Genomic DNA, 18572 nt, shown 5'->3' with positions numbered 1-18572 from the left:
TGTCTCAATCAGAAATCTTATCATAAAAAAAATAAATACTTCTGCTTAAATACTTTGGGCTTTTCTTCATTAAAAAGACATAATTTAAGGTTATTACTAATCAGGCTTAAATATTTCTATACTAATAATTTGAAGAGGAAATTATTGCACGTAACATTAAATATTAAAAGTTAACATGGTTGTCAAATATAATTGCACTAATATCATGAATATGCATTAAATACTAAATCGAGCAAGTTTGTGACCATCTTGATACATCTTGATACCGTTTTCAGTTCAATGACTAACTTAATATATTTGGATTTTGGCTCACTTTAGTGACAAACTAGATAATTAAACATATCCCTAACTTATAGGATTAGTACTTAAGCTAAAAAAGAGACAATAAAATATTACAATTCTAACTAATTACCAAATCAGCAATGGCATAATAACATGTATGCGAAACTCAACAATAAGGAAGCTGGCAGCAGCAAGCACTAATTGTGCATGCGGGGGCATCCTGTATGGCATTTGTATATCTTGATTTTTTAGCTAACTAAGCCGCTTGAGTGTCAAAATCAAGCTATGGTTGTTTTTCCATTGGCTTATCAAACTAGCGGATGCGTTATTCCTCCTTTGAGGACTCCCAACAGAGAAAGCCGTCTCTTTTCCCCTGCCGGTGGGGAATCTGCTCCCGCGTCGTGGCCTTGAAAAGGGTGCTCCGCCCACAGGAACTATTTGGGAGAAAGTCGTATTAGTTCATTAGCCGCCCTACCCTATTAAGCCCCGGGCTCCTCCCACTACTGATGAAGACGAAGTACGAGTTCGATATCTGTACTAATTAATGCCGGAGAAAGTTATTTGGTTATGGAGAAGCATCCAAACTGTAATCAGGTTTCGACGAGAAAGACTTAACTGCACGAAAGGAAGAGGCTCAGGTAACAGCTGACCACGGTTCTTTTCTTTAATCCCTTAACCGTCAAATAATGCCTAAAAAAATGGATGAGAGTTGGGCCCATCAGAACTTCAGGATTCCAATGTATTGTGTCCAAGATCAGAATGAGCTTGTCGGCGGACCACTGCCGTCCCATTCTTGAGTGAGCTGGAGCGCAGCCATCTTATCCACTAAACTAGTTAGAAGCTATCGCTTCGGGACGAAACACTAAAAGTAAAGGACCGGGAAGGGCGGCGGCATAGGAACCACGGGACCCCCTACTTGTAAAGGGAAATCGGGGAAGTGCGCTCATGTGCATAGCTGATCAAGCCCTTTCCTTTTTTAAGAAAAAGAAGGTCAGCGTCATAGCTCCAACCTATTCCTTCACTTATATCTGGCGATAGCAAGAACTTTCCAAAGGTAATGCGGGCGGGGTAGAGCTCAGCAGAGAAAAAGGAATAATATAATGATAATTTGATTCTTGAGGGCTCGTAATGATCTTCTCAAATATCACAAGGTGCTGAAGTGGCGAAATAGGGGTCTGTGATAAAATTTCACGAGTTGTTGAGGTTAATTCAATCTTTCTCTCGCCCTTAGCGTGAGCCTACATGAAAATGAAGAGAATATTTTGGTGTAGAAAGTCTCAAATTCAGGTTCTTCGGCCGCCCGAATTTCCTGAGAAATCATGTCATAGGCGTGGAGGGTTCCATCGAGCAAGTGCAAGTAAATGCCTTGAAGGGGACATAAAATGCGTCTTAATAAATGTCTTTCACAACAACCAATATCATATCAAAAGAACAAGATAAAAAAAAAAGACACATTATTTTAGAGAGATCAAAAAACAAGACACAATATTTCGGACAGCCAGTAACATATGTTAAAAGATCCTAACAAAGAGCAAGTTTGCATGAAAAGAAAGTCTAGGCTGATTGTACCGTTAAAAAATATACTGTTTAGTTTGAAAGACCAAAATTATACACATGACAAATAAGATGAATTGTTTACCAACCCAAAAAAACAAATAAGGTGGATGTGGTTGATAAAATATAATTAGGTATTTAGCTATAACTGATTTGGATGTTGGCGAAATACTATTTTTCTCTTCAGCAAAATTAATTTCAAAAACTACAAGAAAATCACAATCAGACAACACTCATCAGACAACGCTCAGTCGAAAAAGTGTTGCATGAAAGCGACAGACAACTGTTAATTCTCAGCATTCAGAAAGTATTGTCTGAACCATGATTCTTACATGTCTTTTAAACCGTTGTCTAGAAAATCAAAACAGACAAGTGTTTTGCAAGCAGTGGTTTTGTTTAACACAAGCGCTCAGACGACGGTTTATGTTGTATTGAGTGACAATCTTTCAGACAATAGTTTCCAACCCGTTGTCTCAAGTTTTTGGTCAGACAACTGTTTTAAATAGTGGTGTTGTGTTTAGGTGAACGATTACACAACTGTTTTGGTCAGTATTGTGAGAATAATAAGGAGACAATGGTTCTGGAAACCATTGTTGTAATTAGACAAGTGTTTTTTTTAGTTAATGGTTGAATTGGTTTTAGACAAGGGTTCATAATTAGAGTGTTGTGTGACTATAGTAAGAGACAAGGGTTTCTGCTGTATTGTTTCTTTGTCTCTTATTCAAGTGTTTTTTTTATCATAAACCGTTGTCTGATTCACAGAACATATAAAAAAATTAAATTTAAGCAAACCCCAGCTCCCACCTGCCAACAACCAAACTCCTTGCAAATTTTACCAACAACAAGAGTTCAATTTCATAACAACAAAGATGGGCATAATAACAGCAGTCCATCAACAAATCAATTACAAGTAGTTAAAAATTCGAATAAGTCAAATGAAATTACATCACGAAAGTGCTATTAGTTCATCCACATCCCGAATATAACTAGCCAAGTCCTCCTCAACTAAGTCAACTTCCGACAAATTCGGCATAAAACAATCGTTCTCAAGTTCCACTTCTACGGATCCCTCAATCTCATCTTCATTCTCATCATGGTACCTTTTCTCGGGTAATTTTAACACAACGGACCATAACTTATCAAGAGGACCGTCGATGTAACAAACTTGCTTAACATGTTTTGCTAACACAAATGGATCATTTAAAAATCCTAACTTGTTTAAATTAACCAATGTGTATCCCAAATCATCGACTTTAATCCCTTTGTTCATATCTACCCACTTACAACGAAAAAGAGGGATCCTAAAGTTGTTGTAATCCAACTCCCATATACTTTTTACCACACCATAAAATATAGGTGAAGTATGCTCTATACTTTGATCCTTACCCTCCACAACCATTGTATGGGCTTGTACGCACACACCACTACATTGAACTTGATGTGTCTCATCGCGATCCTTGGTACTATAGGTAACACCATCCACTTTGTAGCCACTGAATATAGGAACATCTTTGTTGGGCCCATCGTACAAGATGGACCGAGAGATGAACATTAAATTAAACAAGGAAGGAGGAAAGTATTTTTCAAGATGGCATAAAGTTTCTACCAACTGAGATTGCATTTTCTCCAACTTATCACCCTCAATAACTTTACTGCAGATTTCCTTGAAAAAGAGACAAAACCGAATAATAGTGTTCCCAAACTGTTTCTCTACTGAGGACCGAATTGCAATTGGGAGCAGATGATGCAAAATCATATGACAGTCATGAGATTTCGTTCCAGTGAGTCTAAGTGTTTCCATTAATACAAGACTCCGAATGTTGGAACAAAAACCATCAGGCAACTTCATGCCGAGAAAAGAGGAGCAAACTGTTTTCTTTTCAGAATGAGTCAGGTTCCAAGACGCCACTGGTAACTTCTGTTTTTTCCCTAGAGTTTGTGGCCGCAATTCCGTTCTTATTTCCATTTCTGCCATGTCAAGACGGATGGTTTCCTTGTCTTTTATCTTCTTAGGAATGTTAAGAAGAGTGCCAAGTAAAGCCTCACATATATTTTTCTCGATGTGCATCACATTAAGAACATGCCTAACCGGCAAAAACTTCCAATAATCAAGTTCAAAGAATATTGAAACCTTCTTCCAAACTGGTCGAGGATCGCCTCTTTTTATTCGAGGTTTGTGTTGTGTCTTACCATAGACATGGCCCTGTAAATGTTGTACTCTTTGAAGAACCTCCACTCCGGTTAATGGAACCGGAGCAATTTCCTCTTCCACGGTGTTATCAAAAGCCTGTTTCTGTTTGCGATACGGATGATGACGGGGCAACCATCTACGGTGCCTCATGACCACGCACTTGCGATAATGTACCAATCTTGTTGCTTATGTTTCATCAATACAAATAGGACAACCATTATACCCTTTGATAATGTTGCTTGACAAGTTGCCATAGGCTGGATAATCACTGATTATCCACAACAAAATGCATCTAAGCAAAAAATACTCCTTCTTGTATGCGTCATAAACTTGTTTTCCATGCCACAACTTTTGTAAAACCTGTATAAGTGGTTGAGAGAAAATGTCAATATCATTGCCCAGTTGAGTTGGTCCGGTATCAACAAACATAGCATAATATACCTCCTCTTCATACAGAGCCATGGAGGAAGATTATAGATAGACAACAAGACTGGCCAACAAGAGTAATCAATATTCATGTTGTGAAAAGGATTGAATCCATCCGATGATAAAGCTAACTGTAGGTTTCTAGAATCTGAAGAAAACTCTGGCCATGTTGCATCTACTTCTTTCCATGTTTTTGAATCAGCCGGATGTCTCATCTTATCATCCTTTAATCTCTCAGTGTCATACCAAGTCAAATCCTTTGCTGTTTTAGGTGAACTAAACAAATTCCTCAAACGTGGTATTAACGGAAAATACCACAAGACCTTGGCAGGCACCCCTTCTAATTCATCTCCTTTTTTGTTTAACTTCCATCTAGAGGCTTGACAAATGAAGCACCTCGTCTCATCTTCCTCTCTCTCTACGGTATAATAGGCAATCATTCGGGCAAACATGTATTTTCCCATATTCCATTCCTAAAACACACAAACATTTTTTAGCTTCGCTGAATGAAGAAGGAAAAGTGTTGCCTTCCGGGACCATAGAGGCAACCAGCAGCAGAAGTTCAGAGAAGCCACCATTAGACAATTGATATTTTGCTTTGAGATTGTATAATTTTACTAAAGCCTCCATTTTAGTAAATCCTTCACATCCCGGATAAAGGGGTTCATGTTCAGATTGAACATGGTTAAACAAATCTAAGGAGTCCAGGGAATCATCATCACCATCCACATTTTCCGCTCTCATCCGCATTTGATCCACGGATTCGGAACTGCCAGTTACTTGAGCAGCAGCCTGACTTTGTCCCATATCTAAATCTTCATGCCAAATCTAACACTCACTATACCATAGATTGGATATTGCAACCACTCAAAAGAAAATTTTCTTAAAATCGTTGCAACTGCAAAAATAAAATCAGTCTATTGCAATGCTGAAAAAATCATTACAATAGAATCAAAATTTCGTTACAATATTTGAAAGGGGTATAAAACGAACCATCTTTTGCAACCTTACTAAAGAGCATTGCAGTAGATGATATTTTTTTTGCCCAAAAAATTGGCGGGCCAATTAAAATATAGAGGCGGGATAAAAAATAAATTGCCCGCTTAATCAAAAAAAAGTAAAAGGCCAGAACCTCACCTCACACTCACAGACACTCGGTCGACTAAAGAAAAAGAGGGAGACGGAGAGAGAGAGAGAGAGAGAGGGCAAGGGAGACGGAGAGAGATAGAAGGAGTCGAGCGAGAAGAAAGGCGAAAGAGATGGATGCAAGTAAGATGGAGAGGTATTATCTTCCTCCTCTAATAACTCAGAGTAAATAATGGTTTAGATGGTTTAGATGTGGTTTAGAAAGGAGTAAGATGTTGTTAATCGGGTCTACTTTTTGATAAAGTAAGAGTTTTATGTTCTTAATTAGGTCATAGGTTTGTTTAATTATGAGTTGGTAATTTAGGGATTTTGTTTGTTTGTTAATTTAGGTGTTTTATTTGTTTGTTTATTAATTTAGGGGTGTTGTTTGTTTGTTAATATACCAAAATGAATCTTGATTTGAATTTTTGGAGATGATCTCGAGGGAAGTTCAGTTTCCTGATTTTATATATTCATAGCCATTGGATTTCATTTACTGCATTGCTTAAGTTAGTGTTTCTGTGGTGATTCACATTTGGGCAAAGGTTCTGTAGTTATTTAGAGCTCATGAAATGGAATCTTGATCTTTTTTTCGAAGAGAATCTTGAGGAAGTTTGAGCTGCTTAAAGCGTGCACTTAGCAACTGCAATACATTTATTGAGTTATTGGACTTGGAAATCTAATTCCGTAGTTATCTACTTATATTGCGATCGTGTTCATAAGGCTGAGATCTAGCTAAACACAGTTCTGCTCTAGATTACAAAGTTGGTTTCCTCTAATTAGATTGTTTTTTTAATATATGTGACAGTTCAAGTTGTAATCTGATATATTGGTGATGTTATTATGCCCAGATGGCCAGATCTAACTGCGATTAGATCTTTAAATTTCAGGAATTTGAAGATTCTATGGAGAAGACCATGATGTTCATTGTCTGTAGCACGCTGGTGCTTCTATGTTCTACATCAGCATATGCACAAAAGGGTGAATCTCCTCCATCTTACTCCTTGCATAAGTATGCCATAAAGGTACTTGAATTATAATGATTGGCATAACATATTTCCTCCCCAAAAAAGTGTAGTGTGTCTGAGTATTTTCAATATTCATCAATGCGCACAGTGCACACTGGAATTATACATGGCACATATCTTCTGTTACTTGGGCACCAAAACTGCAACATATTCCAAAACTTTTTGAAACTGTTCTTCATTTGGAACTTCTTTCTGGTTTATTATGTTGAATTTTTTTAATTTGGTGTTGCTCTAAAAGTGTCTGCTGCAATAGATAAACTACAGAGCAACAAAAGGAAGTGCCTGGGGCTCTCTCATTGTTTCAATTGTTCTAGCAATCTTATTGGATCAACACTTTTGACGATCATCTAACTAAAAGCAGCTACATATTTATTGCAAGATAACAGATTACATACATAAAGAATTCATGCATATTAGAACTAAGCATGACCAATCACAAATTTAGTAACAGAAGATTAAGACCTTTTCTTCGAAGAATTAACCGGCCAAAAAACAAAAATAAGATAATTTGATCTCACTTACAAAGGGACTTCTTGCAAGAGAATTTGACATTCATGAGGAAGCTTGGTATGAAGGACATAGTTCTACAAAGCAAGAAAGAAAAGACCAAGTAATATTACTGATCTTCGACTTATTTGTAGAATTTTATAGTGAAAAATCATTAGTTTCCTGATATCCTCGGATTTATCTTTTGTGTCTTCAGCTTAGAATATCTTGTAGTAATCAGCAAATATGTACATACTTTGTATTCTTGTATCAAGCCTATATAAAGGACTCTTTCCCTATCAATATAACATACATCAGGCATATCATTCTGATTTACAGGAGAGCTAGGAAAATGAGCTGGTGGTGGTCTAGTGTCGCTGTTGCTGCAAGGGTATTCTTCTGTATCGATTACACTAATCTATTCATCATCTATGTTCATGTATAGGTCAGTCATGAGTTTTTTAATCATTTATTTATTAAAAAAACTCTCAATCAATAAAATGTTCCGTCGAACTATGGGAGTGTGGCCCTGGTTGTGGGCATCACAGGCATCGTTGGCAACAATCTCCATGATTAAAAATTTATAAGAATATATATCCAAGTCTAATGGGAAACATACAAAAAAGAAAAGTGCAAGTCCAGATACAAGTGTTTTCCCTTCGGTCATCATTTGTAGTGTATATATAGCCATGCAATACAGCTTTATATATTGTAATGTAAAATTAGAATTAGCTAAGTTGTCCTCTGGAACAAGTGTTTTAGATAGTTGATAGAGTTTTATTTATTTATTTATTTATTTTTATTATTCTAATGGATATATGACATGATTATATACTTGTTGGTGTAGGATATCAATGGACTTGAAGATCTCTAATTAAAGATTATGATATGGAGGATAAACTTAACAAAAACTGAAGACAATCCTCGGACATTTGGCTGAGAAGAATTATGTGCCGGTGGTCAGAATTAACATGAGTCGAATGCCAATAGCAATGCAGCTTCATATTCATGATTAGTTGTACTTAGTTGTACTGTGATCTAGATTTGGCCCATTTTGATGTCAAAAATTTGATGTACTTCATCTATTTTGGCCTATTTCCATTTCTAAACTCGAAATTGTTTTTTTATTTAGTAACTATGGTACTCATCTTGGTTGTGGTTGTCTAGGAATGATCATAGTTGTGGTTGGTAATAGCGTTAGTACTGTTTTTGGGATTTGTTGGTGTTGAACTTTTAATGGTGGATTAATATATATTTGAAATGATCATGTCAATTTTTTTTATTCATTCTGTTGCAATATATGATTATAATGTTGCCTTAGAGGTTACTTTTGGTATTGTAAATCATTTAAATAACAATGCATTAGGACCAAAATTTGTTGTCACAGGTGCTATATGGCAATGTTTAAACCAAAAAAAAAGTGTTGCAAATTTTGTTGCAATAAAAGAACAAACTATAGCAATGATTTAAATAGCATTGCTACAGAGGAAAAGTTGTTGCAATATGCGGATCTGGCAATGAATTGAACTTGTTGCAATACATATGTTAATTCATTGCAAAAAAGCCCCTATGGCAACGGGGGCAAAGTTAACGGTCGATTTTTTGAAAATCATTGCAATAGACGTTATTGCAATGATTTTTTATAATATAGCAACTATTTTCAGGGGTTGCTAAATGCAATCTATGGTATAGTGACTTGTACATCGGATCAATACCATTTTGGAAAAGACGATCTCTCACTATTCGAGCTTTCCATGATTTACTATGTGCGCATTTCAGACATAGACAACTAATTTTATTTTCATCATATCCATTCTCAAACGCAAACATCAACAATTCTTCAACTCTATTTTGAAACTCCCTTGATCTTCTATCAGCCTTCAACCAGTCCCTGTCCATTCTTTATATAAAAATGCACAAAATCAGCTAATTCCTAACTGCAACGTACACAAAAAACTATACACTTAAAACAATATACACTTAATTAAAAATTGGACAGACTTGTCAAAATAGATATCAAGGCTGTTTGAATTAAACAAAAGATGTAAATAATTCATAGCCAAAGCAGTGGGTCACTCACTTGTCAAAAATTGGACACATAAATTCACTCAAAGCAAAACGAAAATCAAGGCAAAAGAAGATGTTAGCTCAAATCGTAATTATTCACTTAAATCTATAGCCAAAGCAGTGGGTCACTTGTTTATAACTCATCACTTAAAAACTCCAAGCAAAACGAAACTTAAAACAGAACAAAGCCTAAATGCATAACAAAAAACAAAAGCATAGCAAGAAATTAGCTCAAATCATAATTATTCACCTAAATGCAGAGGAACCAGAGCAAGCCTAAGTTGTCCAGTTTCAGAGGCAGAGCATAGCAACTGTAGAGATCGATAGAGAGCAACGATTTTCAAATGGATTTTCAAATCGATGTAAGTTTGAAACTGTAGGGGAGAAAGAAATTGTAGGGGGGAGAAAAAGTTTTAGGTTGAATTTGGGGGGAGAAAAAGTTTTAGGTTGAAATTGTAGGGGGAGGAAGAAACTGTAATTTAATGTCCCGACAAAGATATAGTAATTAAATGCGCTGGTCCCGACAAATATATAACGACAACGGTTTTCAACAACAATACCGTTGTCTTCATATAACAACGGCTTCGTATATATAATGGCTTGTGCTAAAGAAGTTTTCCCAATGACTCTTTACGAAAAACCGCTGTATTAGTGACACAACGGTTTATAACTATATAACTGTTGTGTCAGCTTTCTTTCGACAACCATTTTTATGGTGCAAATTAAAAAAGGCTTGTGTTAAAGTTGTTTCCACAATGGCGCTTTATGAAAATACCGTTTCATATATATTTATTCATAAAACCAAATAGACCAAAGAAATATGTTACGAAAAAATATAAATAAATAAATAACTTAAGGTCGATCCAATATAGTCTGACTATTCGAATTGTCATATCTCGATCAATATACTCATTCAATATTATATCGATAGTTACGCAACAATTAATGAATCATTATAATCACACTTGAACATATATTAAATAACAAATTTTCTTAACAATAACAAATTTTGTTACATATTCAATAACAAATTGATAAAATTTATTTTTATGATGTATTATTAACAATAAGATATTAAATAACAATCAATTTTAAAAATTGATTTGTAATAAAAAAATAATTTTGTGGTTCGAAGATGAGTATTAGTATATCTTTTATGCTTACAGTATAGGATGTACTGAATAGAACTTTTGTTATCTATATGATTTGCTCCGTATTAATTTTTAAATTTTTTTTTTGATGATCCAACCGTACGGATGTTAATATATATATCAATATTAGTCATGTACTATATTTTTAAAAAAATTTATATTTATTTATATGCTTTTTATAACAAAAGTAGTCATGATCATAATTTTTGTCTTATTATAAAAGGTCATATTCGTCTTCTAGTATTTAATAGACAACGGTTTTTCAACACACATGTGTTGCATGAGTATAAATGACACAAGAGTTCTAATTTTGTACTATTTTTCTTTAATAATTTATGTACAACGGGTTTTTAGGAAAACCATTGTAGTTCACTTTCTACAATGGCTTTGTCTACTTAACCGTTGTATTTATTACACAATGGTTTGGTCCTAAATAATTGTTGTGTCTGTTTTCTTCCGACAAATAAAAAAGGCTTGTGCCAAAACAGTTTCCACAAGGGCTGTTTCTGGAAAAACTATTGTATATATTTTTATTCATAAAATCTAATGCTTGGACCATAGAAATATAATTATAATGATAATTATATATAATAGACTTATATATATATATATATAGGGGATGGTTCATTGAGCAACTATTTTAATTGAGTAAATGGGGAACTCAAACATGGACCGTATTTTAATCGAGTAAATGGGGAACTCAAAGATGGACCGTAGGATAGATAAAGAAGATGAGCGCCTTCCTGTGCACCAAACTTCACCCTAGTACAATTCATTAAAATAACTGCATGTGACATGTGATCACGGTTGAATGATAATATTTATCTTTTCCTTTCTCATATTATTTTAATATTATATATTCTTTTTTACTTTTATCTTCTTCACGTTTTTACATTTTTATGATATACATAACTTACTTTTTATTGTGTTTTTTTATTTCCAAAATCCATATTTTAAGAAAATTACAACACTATATATATGGTCATATATAAAATAGTTAATATAAAATACACAACAAACAAAATACATAACATTTGTACAAAATTAAATACAGAACATTAAAGGCTCAAAATTAAAAACAAAGATAATGCATACATAGTGCTCAATACTTGCCTGAATTGCAATAAAAAAATATGTTGTACATATAATAAAAAGTTTTATTAAAATACAAAAATACAGAACTTGCGATAAAAACATGCAAGATGAATAAATATGGAACATATTACTGAAAATAAATTAAAAAACTGAAAATATATAATTTTTTTTAAAAAATTATGTATGCAATGATAAAAAAAATACAAAACACACAATGTTAATACATAATAGACATTATTTATTATCTTGAAATATATTTAAATATTGATTTATTTTTTGAATTTCTCTTTTTTTGTTTCTTGCATTTTGTGGTTCTTATAAAATATTTTGTTATTTTTGTGTTTTATAATTTGTTTTGAATGATAAGTTACCTTTTAAAAAATACAGAACATAAAACAAAAATAAATAAGCAAAAGTCATACTCACAAAAAAATAAGCAAGAGTCAAAACATAAAAAATGCTATTTAAAATAAAATATTAATAAAAAAAATAGAGCATAAAAATATATAACACACATACAGAACACTGATTTTAAAGCAAGAAATCTACATTAACTAATGGGAGACATAGTGATCCCTGCAACACAAAAACTTCTTTTCAAAGAATATACAAAATCACATTATAATAATAATATATACAGCACATACATACATGTAAATACATGTAAATACAGAACAAGAAATATACAATACCTCATTAAAATAATAATATAAACAGCACATACATACATGTAAATACAGAACAGAGTATGCGACTTTCGTCGGTTACTACAGAAATGAAAGGAATGACCTTAGTGGGTGCTTAATGTTAGCGGGGAGGTGTTATTTGATGTGCGTGCGTGGGTGCATAATGTTAGCGGAGAGGTGTTATCTGATGTGCGTGCGTTCACCATTTAGAAAATAATGCAACGTGTATGTATAGTTATACGTCCATTCTATTTATAATCTAAGGGTTCAGAGTTGAGTTACGAGGTTACTTTTTTTTAGTTACCCACTGAGAAGCCATATATATATATATATATATATATATATATATATATATATATATTGTACAATACATGTTCATCAAGTATATATATAAGTGTACCTATAAAATCATTCGACTATAGTGTAACCTACTAAAATCAGTGTTTATTGATATACAACTTAACTAGCTAATCTAAGGTTGATTCAATAAGATATTAAATAACGGTTACAAATTTGATGATGTTAATGTAACATTCTGAGTAGTCGAATTGTCATATCCTGATCAACAAACACGTTCAACAATATTATATCCATAGCAAACATTAATGAACCTTTGTAATCACAATTGAACATATATTTAATTGACACCGATTGATTATTAATGAACATAGGAGAATTAATGATTCTCAAACTACAACACAATAATTCTCGAAACTAGTCTGTTTATCGGAAATGTCATATATCTGGATTACACGTTCAATAACAATCGATAAGTACGTAATTATTAATCTGTGTGGGTAATCATACTCTCATATATATATATATATATATGTATATATATATGTGTATATATATATATGTATATATATATGTATATATATATATGTATATATATATGTATATATATATATGTATCTATGTATCTATGTATCTATGTATCTATGTATCTATGTATATCTATGTATCTATGTATATAATAAATACTCTTGCCTCTTCTGCATAGTATATTTAGACAGCTTAACTATCACCCTTCAACATGCTTTTAATTACAGCTGCTGCCATTCCACCTGATACACTCCGCTGTCGACACGTCGCTGAAGCACGTGGGCCTCCAATTTTTGCTGCCAACTCACAGCAGGCAACACAGATTGTATAACCGAAGCTACAAAAGATAAAAAGACAAGGCTTCTCAGCGAAGCTTTCACTCCCGCGATTGCAAGGACATCTATTCAATTTTCAAATTTCAAATTAGTGTATAGATCAGTACTTTTTTCATCAACTCTTTCTCTCTTCTCTCTCTTTTCTACACTTTCTCTCTTAATATATTTTCAAATTTGTATTATCATCAGGAAAGACTACACGCAAACATCAGGAATTCAAATTTGATAAATTGGATTCAAAAGATAGAGGATGCATATATGTCGCTATAGGTGCTGCTATCTCCTTTTTCTTTCTTTCTTTTTTCCATAATCCCTCTTAAGTTTCTATGTTTTTTATTTGTAATATTTCATCTGTTTAATTTCTGTTTGAACCATTATATTTCTGAAGATTTTTTATCTTTTAGTTGCAGGTGAAATTTTCGTTCTTCAAGTGTTTGATGATTTGCGTGAAAGAAAAGAATGATAGTTTGTCAATTTTTGATCTTTCTTTATATATGGTTATGTTTTGGTTATTAAAGTTTTTGCTTATTACAAATTAAATTGTGGAGGAAGGCATTGAAAATGAAAATCACTGAGTGATGGAGTTGATTTTGTCTATAACCTGTCTAATAACTTTGATCTATTTTCAGCAGTTGAACTTCGTCCGGAATCTGTTTGATAATTTGCTCAAAAGAACAAGATTGATGAATATATCATTATTCAATTAACTTTTGTGTGCGACTATGTGAGTTTTGATTAGTAACTTGACTATTTTGTATATCCTTATACTATGTTTTGGGTATTCTTAGTTTTTACAATTCATTCATGGAGTTTTGAATTTTTTATGATGGTTGTTACAAGACTTAAAATAGCATTAATAATAAAATTGTGATGGTTTTTATGATGGTTTTTTATCATGGAGTTCATAGCTAAAATCATGTGTAGAATTAATAATAAAATTCATGTTACGTCTCTACAAGCGACACAATTATGGTTTTATAGATTAGTTGTTAGATGTTCACTTGATTAACACGTCAAACACGATCTTGGCTATTAATATTCTATTTAGATTAAATCGGAGATGTGCACTCAACTTAATTCAGTAATGTACTTTAGTGGCCATACAGAATATTGCTCTTAATTCTGCAAGTTGGTGGTAATAAAAATTGTGCTGCATCAATGGTTGAAATTTTAGGTTATCTGAATGATCCTGTATCAACGAAGACAACAATAGATGAAGAAGGTTGGTTGCACACTGGAGACATAGGCTTCATCAACGAGGATGATGAGCTATTTATTGTTAATAGATTGAAGGAAATTATCAAATATAAAGGCTTTCAAGTAGCCCTGGCCGAAATTTCAGCTCTGCTACTTACTCATCCTACAATTTCAGATGCTGCAGTTGTTCCGTAAATCTACTGATCCTAATTCATTCTATGTACTCAAACTCAAACTGAATCAGGAAATGCTAATACTTTTCCATTTACTTTCAGCATGATCGATGAGAAAGCTGGAGAGGTGCCTGTAGCGTTTGTTGTGAGATTAAACGGTTTCACCACCACTGAGGAAGAAATCAAGCAATTTGTCTCAAAATAGGTGAGAATCATCAACACTTCTATTTTTCAGAGGAAGAAACAAGCTATTTTTTTTTCTTTTCTTTTTTTCTTTTTTTAATTTTAGATTATCTCCTGGAGGTTATTCCACATTGAATATTTTTGGTTAATGATTTCATCTGATTCCAAGCTATGTTTGTCGACTTCGGCCTGGCAAAGGAAAGAAATGGAGGCTGCTATCTAAGGTGATAATATTTTACCCCCAAGTAATGGTTGTAAATGTATTATCTTTTCTTTGAGTACTTTGTAAAGGTATTGTACTTTGGACTATTCTGAAAATGAAATGCTTGAAACTGGAATGGTAATAATGCCTATGCAGAAAGTATGTTCCAACAAACTAATTGAAGACTGAGGAAACCGGAGTAAAAAACATATAATAAAAGCAGGGAAGTGGAAGAGATTGCAATGTGGTAGAAGTTGTAGATTGTTTGCATATTACAACTTGCCCTTTTGCAGGTTCTGCAAAGTCTATGCTATCCGGAAAGAATGTTGTAGAAGCTAATAGATTTGTCAAAGAACTAAGTAGCTTGAGTTTGAAACCTCCAAGCACAGGCCTGTATGTGTCTCCCTGATTTTCTTGGACTTATGCATTGTCTTTTAGTTTTCATATAAACTACTGCCTCGAAGAGTTGTGTATTAATTTCACTTAAAAGGAATTGTCGACTCTTTGAATAATGTTGTTTTATTGGATCAAATTTTTTTGTGGATTAATGTTGATGATAATAATATTCTTGAAGAAGTCGAAAGATTAAACTTGCTCTGCATCATTGCAGAGAAATTCCAAAATTGATTGCAAGGCGTATGGCAGATTTATGTGGTGAAGTTAGTTATCAACTTCCATCCTCAATCCAATTACTTCCATCCCCTGCAATTCTTTTCTAGCGCTGATCCTGAAATGGTTAAAGCAAACTATAGTTGTTCATGTGTTAATATTATTGGCATTGCTAGAGCTCCACACAGCGATGGAAAGGAAGCTATTGTCTCGGTAACACCTTACAATTCTACAGATATTAGTTTGGGTGAGGCTATGTCACTGGGCATTGCATATTAAGCCTTTTCATTATTTACTCAATTAAGTTTCAATGCTTGATAATTTAATTAAACTATTGACTAAGTGTGGATCTATGAGACAATAATTTTGTTATTAAAAGAGCGAGCTATGGCAAGTGCAAATCTTATAGTGTAATTAAACATTGTTTACCTGCTTGGGAGCTCTTTAACAATTTAAAGTTGGTTTTTACTTGAACCAGGAACTTATAAGTAAAGTTGAGTGAAATTTGTGTTGGAAGTTGAGATTGTGGTTTTTGTTATTGTAGATGGGAGATCTTTCTGCTGAGGTTAGTGAGGAGAATCGCGTTGCTGCTCAGGAGGACAAGGGGAAGGCTGTAAAAGCAATTTCTGAAGGTATTTTGCTCTCGGTTTTGTGTTTATGTGCGAGTGTGCTGTGCGGATTGTTTCTGAGAATTTTATGAACAGAGCAGATTCAAATACTGTATGAGAAATACTTCTGAGAAATAATTCTGCTATATGAGAATTTAATTCATTAAATTGAAAAATGAAAGAGACCACACGAGATCCCATTAACTACTTGATAATCTTAGTTCTGAATTAAGCTTTGTTATATTATTAAGGAATTGGAATTTTGTTGTCAGATTTACTTGGGATTGAAAATGTTAAATAACCAAAAGTATCAGCTGCATATACCTCTCTATTCAGGGGTTTAGTCTATCTTGCATTTGTATGTTATTTCTGTTTACTATATTCTTCTTTTCCTTTTTTTTAATCTGATTTTGTTTTGATTTACTTTTATACATGATTCATGAGTTGGATAGTAGTGACATTTAAACTGCTTATGTTTGCAGACTGACTGAGAGCCCACTTACACTTCACTTAAGTGAAGATTACCCCAGCAAGTCTCCTAAGTGCAAGTTTCCAGCTGATTTTTTCCACCATAAGGTTTACCCTTCTAAAACTGTGTGTCTATCCATTCTCGATGAAGACAGTGCGAGTAAACTTTGTAACTTGACATATGTTAATAAATTGTGTGGAGCTAATTACTAACTGTATTGGAACTTGGTTTCAGGGGGCCAGCAATTATATTGAAGCAGATTCTATTTGGTATCGAGGATTAATAAATTTTAATTATACGTGTAAAAATGTGGTGGCAAAGCCTCAGAATGTTATAAAAACTCATCTGTTAAGCAACATTTTCCCTGCAAGTTATGCCACATGCTTCAAATAACGCCTGATATAGTGGTGCAAATCTGATATAAAGTCCGCACAAGTTTGAGGGACTTGAGAAAAAGAAATCATAGTCCCTGAGATTTCAATTTTCTTTTGTTGTAGAATGCTGTGGTTCCCACTACTAATAGTGACGTTGCTGTTCAGCATTACTTCAGCTGATCAAGCATTAATTGATATTATTTGCTCCAGTACTAATAACCAAACTCTATGCTTACAAGTTCTCAAGGATTTAGCTGGTGCTGACCGCGTAAGTCTTAAGACAATTGCGGCTGATGGAGCACTGGGACAGGTAACCGCTACAAGGGATCAGGTAAGATTGACAAGTGCTTACACACACATAGATGCAGTTGGTTACTGTTTGGCCATTTCATTTGAAATTCCAGTATTATGTGTGAAACCCAGCATAATCAAGTAACCTATCTGTCATTTTTACATAGGTCGGGAGAAAGTAGAAGCAAGAAGCAGAGAAAGCTTTAAAGCAAAGATTAGCCTGTGAAGACAGATTAGTCATTATGGATGCTTCTCTGAAGGAGTGTATGCAGCAGTTGCGTTTTGCGCGAGAAGAGCAAGAAAATAGGATTTACGATGCTATTCTGAAGACATCAAGAGAATATGAAGAAATGATAATTGTGTTAGAAGAAAGGTTGGCGGAAACCAGTCAAAGAGTCACCATGTTAGTTTCTCAGAATAATTCAGTTTACTGTTGATTCAACACACCTCCATGTTGATACCTTTCAAGTACTTTCCCCTGTCAATCTGCTATGAAATGCATAGTAAAAGAAAAGTTGTAGAAAATTTGTTCCTTTAGACGAATAATAGTTACATATTTTTGTTTTGTTGCTTTCGGTTTTGTGTTTGTGTGTGAGTGTGCTGTGCGGAGTGGAGTGTTTCACATGAGAATTTTTAGAGCAGAGCTCATTCAGATGTTGTATAAGAATTATTTCTGCTATATGAGAATTTACTTCGTTAATTGAAAAATGAAAGAGATCACACAAGATCCCATTAACTATTTGATAATCTTAGTATTGAATTAAGCTTTGTTATATTATCAGGGAATCGGAAATTAGGATGAACAAAATACCAGCTATTTTGAGGAAGAGGTTTACAGTGACAAATTGGTTAAAGCACAAAGAACCTCGAGAAGTTCATATGTTTTTACTTTAAGTGTTGAAGGTAATCGGAAACAATGTCAAGCAGATTTTACCCCAAGGACCAAACGTTAATTAAGCAGCAACATACAAACAGCAATGGAAGCGGCCATTCTTCATTGAGTAACTCATTTAATAATGATAAGTTGAGCAAAATTAATATGCACAGGACAAGGAACCAGCTCTGGAAACTCATCTGATAAATTTATTAAGCAAAAGCTGTAAATATTCACTCCAGTTGAACATACAAAGGTACATGAATTTATGTTTCTAGACAAAAAAAAGTAAAATGTACACTTTGATATAATGTCAAATGGAGGAATCAGTATATTCAAAT

At 33.7% G+C, this 18572-nt stretch overlaps 2 long non-coding RNA genes across 17 annotated transcripts; both read left to right on the top strand.

The window, feature by feature from the left end:
* The first annotated feature begins 5586 nt into the window (after positions 1-5586).
* LOC135150100 (uncharacterized) lies at positions 5587-7645 on the top strand. Its single transcript, XR_010288408.1, has 3 exons — positions 5587-5735; positions 6469-6603; positions 7432-7645. It is a non-coding gene; the product is annotated as an uncharacterized LOC135150100 (long non-coding RNA).
* A 5462-nt stretch (positions 7646-13107) lies between these two features.
* On the top strand, positions 13108-17931 carry LOC108192966 (uncharacterized). 16 transcript variants are annotated; one of them, XR_010288623.1, is made up of 10 exons: positions 13108-13344; positions 13441-13975; positions 14426-14639; positions 14724-14826; positions 14974-15399; positions 15617-15862; positions 16160-16247; positions 16706-16851; positions 16927-17397; positions 17525-17931. It is a non-coding gene; the product is annotated as an uncharacterized LOC108192966 (long non-coding RNA). The 16 variants fall into 16 exon arrangements; XR_010288619.1 differs by having other exon boundaries at positions 13110-13344; positions 15617-15665; positions 15792-15862; positions 16706-17397; XR_010288624.1 differs by having other exon boundaries at positions 13110-13344; positions 16706-16799.
* The last annotated feature ends 641 nt before the right edge of the window (positions 17932-18572 follow it).

The sequence above is a fragment of the Daucus carota genome, chromosome 2 (assembly GCF_001625215.2).
Source record: "Daucus carota subsp. sativus chromosome 2, DH1 v3.0, whole genome shotgun sequence".
Classification (NCBI taxonomy): domain Eukaryota; kingdom Viridiplantae; phylum Streptophyta; class Magnoliopsida; order Apiales; family Apiaceae; genus Daucus; species Daucus carota.
The sequence above is the reverse complement of the archived record's forward strand: the minus strand, read 5'-3'. Positions and strand labels throughout refer to the sequence as shown.